We start from the raw sequence: 6,286 nt of genomic DNA, 5'->3' as shown, positions 1-6,286 counted from the left end.
AGATAAAAGAAGAAGAGCATAAGGTGTTGAAACTGCACAAAGCTTTATACGGCTTGCGACAAGCACCTAGAGCATGTTCTTTAGAGCATGTTGTGTACACCAGAAGTCAGGAGAAAAGGAATTTGATCATTGGAGTATATGTGGATGATTTAATTATCACTGGAGAGAGAATTCAAGATATTGACAAATTTAAAACTCAGATGAAAAGGTTGTTTAGCATGAGTGACCTTGGGTTACTTAGTTATTATCTGGGAATTGAAGTTTGTCAAAATCCTTATAAAATTACTCTAAACCAGTCATCTTACGCAAGAAAGGTGTTAGATAAATGTGGGATGAAGGATTGCAATTCAACACATATTCCAATGGAGCCTCGTTTGAAGCTGAACAAAGAGAGCACTAATCCTCCTGTTGATAAAACCCTGTACCGAAGTTTGGTTGGCAGCTTGAGATACCTATTGCACACACGATCAGACTTAGCATTTTTTGTCGGCATGGTGAGTAGACACATGGAGAAGCCCACAACAGAGCACATGGCAGCAGTGAAGCACATACTGCGCTATGTGAAAGGTACATTAAATCTCGGTTGTGTTTATGAGAAAAGGGAAGGAGGTTTGGAGCTGGTCGGATACTCTGACAGTGATCTTGCTGGTGATAGTAATGACAGGAAAAGTACCTCAAGTTTAATATTTTTCCTTGGGTCTAATCCGGTTATTTGGTGTTCACAAAAACAGAAAGTTGTTGCACTTTCTTCTTGTGAAGCGGAGTATATCGCTGCTTGTGCAGCAGCTGTCAAGGAGTATGGCTGGGGCGATTGCTGGCAGATTTATTAAAGATCGATGTTAAGAAAGTGGTGCTAAAGATCGATAATCAGTCCGCAATTGCATTGAGCAAGAACCCAGTTTATCATGAGAGGAGTAAGCATATCGATACTCGATTTCACTACATCAGGGACTGTGTTGAATCAGGAATGATCGAAATTCAACATGTTTGCACAGAAGATCAGAGTGCTGATATTCTGACGAAGTCGCTGGCAAAGATGAAATTCCAGGAAATGAGACAAAGAATTGGTGAGAAGATCACTGGTAGAGAACAGCAAGCTTAAGGAGGAGATTGATGATTTAATCTTGTTGTTAGAAAGATGTGTTTAGAGTTTAGTATTTGTTTTGTTTATTTACAGAAAAGTTGTTTTTATTCAGAGTGCAAATTAGGTTGTCACTTCATTCCAGTGTGTGGCTGAAAGTAGAGTAGAAGTTATTTTTAGTGTGCAGTTACTCTCTAAACGTGGCTGTACTTTATTTAGAATTTTTTGTCTGATTGTTTTGATATATATATATATATATATATATATATATATATATATGAGAAAACCCAGAAAATGATGCAGCAGTTTTAGCATCACAAAATTTCCTCTGTTATTTTTCTTCTCTTATTCGATACCAGTAAGAAACAGGGAAGAAACTAGTCACTGATATTAAATTTCAGAACCAACATGTTGTTTTGGCAATCTCATACGACTACCTCCATGAGAGACATGAGACTCACATCCTTTAAAGTAGTCGTTTTTAATCGAGAAACATGCTTCGACATGTCCATCGGGATTGCAGTAAGTAAATATTGAAACAAAAATGCATGGTTTGGTAACAATCTCCAAAAGTATGATCAATCGTCATTGTTCGAATCTCGAATCGTACTATTTTATTTTTGTCCAATATCACTAAAAAAACACTAAATGGTGACAGAAAAGGCTTGTCATCATCCTGTTGCGAAACCATATATGGTGACAAGATGGAGACATGCATTTTCTGTTGCCATAAACAAAATCCGACGCGATCCTATCTCCATTAATGGTGTCAAGATCTATTTCTTGTCGCAATCTATTTTTTAACAACTAAAATATATAGGTAAATATATAAACAATAAAATAATAATATTAATATTGAAAATAATAACAAATATAATACAAAAGATTTAAAATGACTATATTATTAAGCCCTCGAATTACCCGTACCATCAACACGACTAAATTTTCCTACAAATTAAGATTTTATTTTGTAATAGCTTCTATATCAAAACAATCACCAATATTTCTTTTAAAACAAATAAAATCATCCATATAAACTAAGACATTGAACATGACACCTTGTTATTGAGCCCAAAGTATGTTTATATTATATTTAAGTATAATCACATTATTTTCTCCTAATATATCTCAATATATTCACTTTTCACCAAAATCATAATTCATAAAGACATTATTAACATTAAATTGATTAAGAGACAATTTTTTACTAGAAAGCAAGAATAAATTTTACAGTTGTCATATATATTAACAATTGGAAAAAAGCTTTTATAATCTAGCCAATAAATTTGGGTATAACTTTCAGCAACTAATATTCTTTGTGATTTTCAATAATTTCATCTGAATTAGTTTGATTTTAAAAATTTATTTGCAACATATTGAGTTTTTGTTTGCTGATAAAGTATTTATTTCCAAGTATTATTATTTTGCAACATTTTAACTTTTTTATACATAGATCCATTCAGAATTTGTAATAGTTTTTTTTATTGTTTTTGGACTTTAGTTCTCTTGTGCTAAACTACCATTATTTGAAGTTTATATGACATTAGAGTAATGACAAATTTTCAGATTTGGATGAAAAACAACATATAATTTCTCATATATTTAATTTGTAATATACAATAAATTGTTTTTTTTAGTAATTATCATCTCTAATTTTATAAAAGTTAAAATTTTAAATAAAAAAACTTTGTTTAATAAGTTAAAATTTTAACCATAGTTTTGTAGAATTTTAGAATATTTTTTATTAGAAGTCATACATATATTAGAGTTTATTTATTTATATATAAACTTGAACAAGGCTAAATTAGCACAAGTGGTACACTAGAAAGATAAACGTTAAGATAAGATAACAATTAACAATTCACAAGTTTTTTTTTGGGACGGTCTCACAGTGAGACATGCCTTATACTTGGATTAAATAGTCTAATAATAAAAACTTTTAACTTATGGATTTTTTATTTTGAGCTTATCTCACCGTAAGACAGTCATACAAGACAGATTGTTTGGGTTTTTATTCCAAAAGTTTTCCTATTTTTTCCAACAGTTAACCCAACTTCATGTTTATTTCTCATACTTTTAGGCCCAAATTACGTTATCCGTTTTATCTTATGGACCAATGGCCTTTAGGCCCAATATCGTTTCCGTTAGGCGTTGGGTGCTGATATTGTTCACCCTGTTTCCATAAAAATGAGACTATTGGTAGTATTCACATTTCACCGTGAGAGAGTCATTGCTTTGACATTGTTGTATGTGAATTGTGGTAGCCAAAGGTTATTCAAATTCACATGACATACGATCATCATTTTCTGTATCTTTATAACATGACTAGTAGTATGGGCTGTAAATTCATTTGTGTTGATCTTTTAAATTTTGCTAAATTATACTCAAGTCATATTAAGTCAATTTTATATTTAACCAAAGTTAAGCCGATTATGAATTATCTCATATTTGGGTTTTGCAATTAGCATCAAGTTAATACAAAGTTGGTCAGAGATGGATTTAGAACAAAATTAAATAATATCAAATAAACTTTAAATATCTAGATGACAGAGTTTAGTGTTTTAAAAAACTTTAAAAAAAGATAATGTGTATACTAAGATTTGAATTCGGTTAAGTGTTGTTACATAAAAAACTCTTATCAACTTAATCAACACATATATTAATATCTATTGGTATATTGTCTAATATAAAACTTATAAAATTATCGGTTAACAACATTGCTTCAACCTATATCCGGCCCTAAAGTTGGCTCAAATTTGAGTTGTTTAAATCCCTCTCCCCGCTCTTGAAAATATTGCCTTGGCCAACCAAAATGGTGAATCAACATGAAAAAACATGTCGTTAGTTGGACTTAACTTAAGTTTTTATGATTTGATTTTCTGTTGGATTAATTTTTGGAAAAGTAAGAAAAAACAATGCACGTACCTTGATTTATAATCAATTTAATTAAATTTTTTTAGACTATGTCATTTCTTAGTTAGAGCAATTTCCATTTGTTCAAGTTTGATTTGACTAAACAATAAAGAGTTTTAACATATTTTCTAATAATTAAATTACCTATCCAGAAGTACTAAAAATCCATTAAAATTCAATTGTTTTTCTTAATAGTATTTTAAAATGCGTTTTTGCGGTGTTAACTCAAAATTATTAACTTAGAATACAAAAAATACCAAAAATGGTGGACATAACTAATCAATTAAATCTTAAAAACAGAAAAAAAAAAAATAATCAAATCCAAAAAAAATAAATAATTGAATGAATTTGACGCATTTAATTGAATATTTTTTAGCATTCCAAAAAAATAAATAATTGGATGAATTTGACCCATTCATATATTATATGTTATAGCAATGAAACGCATCTTTATAGATAATCATAAGCATAATAAGAGTAGATAGTATATAAGTGGGGCAAAGTGGGTGTAGAAAATGGTATACAAAACTAAAGAAAGGGGAACAGGGAGACCAAAAGATATAAGGTGGAAGTTCGAGTGTATGATCAAACCGAAACAGTGCTATCAGCTTGGTGGGTGTTGCCAACTTCTTTTGAGATTTACCTTACTATTTATTATTATCCATAATTAGACACTGTTTTTTTTTTTGGTTGAATGAAAGCATGATTAGCAATTAACATTCAATAATCTAAATAGTTATTTATAGTAACTTGGTTCACCGACTTTATTATGTATGTTAGTATGAAAAGAAAAGGCTTCAAGTGTGCACCTGTGATTGGTTAAGGAAGAATCACATTGTACACTCTCCTTTGCAAGCATTCTGCCTAACACATGTGTACAAAGATCACTGGATGTATAGGGGATCAAAGGGACTCGTGGCACAAGCTGAAACATAACCAGGACAACTGTCATGTAGTCACTCGAACGAGCAGGCAACAACAACCATTTACTAGCTCATTTAGTGCAGTTTCTATCGAGCTCACTTCATGCCCTAATTAGTTGCTCTAAAAATACTCCTGGTTGGCCTAGCTTATGTGTAAGCCAGAAGTCTCATTGTAAAGGCCTCTTTCTTGCTTAGTTTATTTCTCTTATTTGCTCATCTATTCCTTATCAAATCTCTATTGTAATTCCTTCAAGTTTGTACTTTGTCGTTTAAACACAATATTAATACTATCCTAAATAGATATGGTGAATGTAGCCTTTATGAGGTGAACCACATAAAATCTTGTGTTGTTTATTGCTTTGTTCATTTTGAAACACATTACACTCGTGTATATTTGATCATTATTTTCATACACCCTACAAATACTCATTCTATTTCCTAAATATTGATTTGGTGTGTGAGTTTGTCTCTCATTTTGCAAATATTATATGGAGTATGTTTTCACACTAAAAATATAAATGTGTATGTATCAAATTCAATTCGATGAAAGGTGTATAGATGTACATCTACTCCTCTTTATCTTAAACTTATAACTTTTCTGATTAAATTAGTTTAATAAATACTAACAAATAAATAAAGGATTAAAAATAGTTATTAATAAAGGCGTTGTGTCATGTGTGGAGAGATTATTTTGGTAGTCAAGATTGTTAACTTATTAATAATTAATAAAGTTGAATGCATGATAGTGGTAATTTATTGTAAATAATATAAATAATCAATTAACAATAATAATAATAATAATAATAATAATAATAATAATAATAATAATACTTAGTTTGGCGAATAAAAGATTTTCTACTTTGAATAGTATGAATATGAGATAGGTGTTGTGTTAATGGTGACTCAAACTAGCAAGCACCATTGAAGAAGATGAGTATGGGTCAAAGAGGAGGTCCGCGGGGCACGGAGAAGCTGCTGCCTCAGTTCGTGGGGCGCGGAGTGCATTCTGTCTCCATTTCGCGGCTCGCGTAGTTATACACGGCTCTCGAAATGGCGGTTTCTTTTCACGGGAGGTGTCTTTTGGGACGGTTACTTTTTGTTTATTATGTAATAACTTCCTTTTATTAGGCATTAGTATATAAACTCCCATTTTAGAATTAATACATGATGATTCACAAAAATTGAGAGAGATCACAAGAGAGCCATTAATTTGTGAGTGTGATTGAGATTCATCTTGTAATTCTTTGCGATCATAGTGAAATTATTTGATCTTGGTGCCGGTGGATGTAGCTATCACATTGATAGTGAACCACGTTAAATCTCTCGTGTCAATTTCTCATTTTGCATTGAATTTTCTTAATGTTTCATT

Source organism: Amaranthus tricolor, chromosome 5, assembly GCF_026212465.1.
Source record: "Amaranthus tricolor cultivar Red isolate AtriRed21 chromosome 5, ASM2621246v1, whole genome shotgun sequence".
NCBI classification, from domain to species: Eukaryota; Viridiplantae; Streptophyta; class Magnoliopsida; order Caryophyllales; family Amaranthaceae; genus Amaranthus; species Amaranthus tricolor.
Note: the sequence above shows the minus strand (reverse complement) of the source record.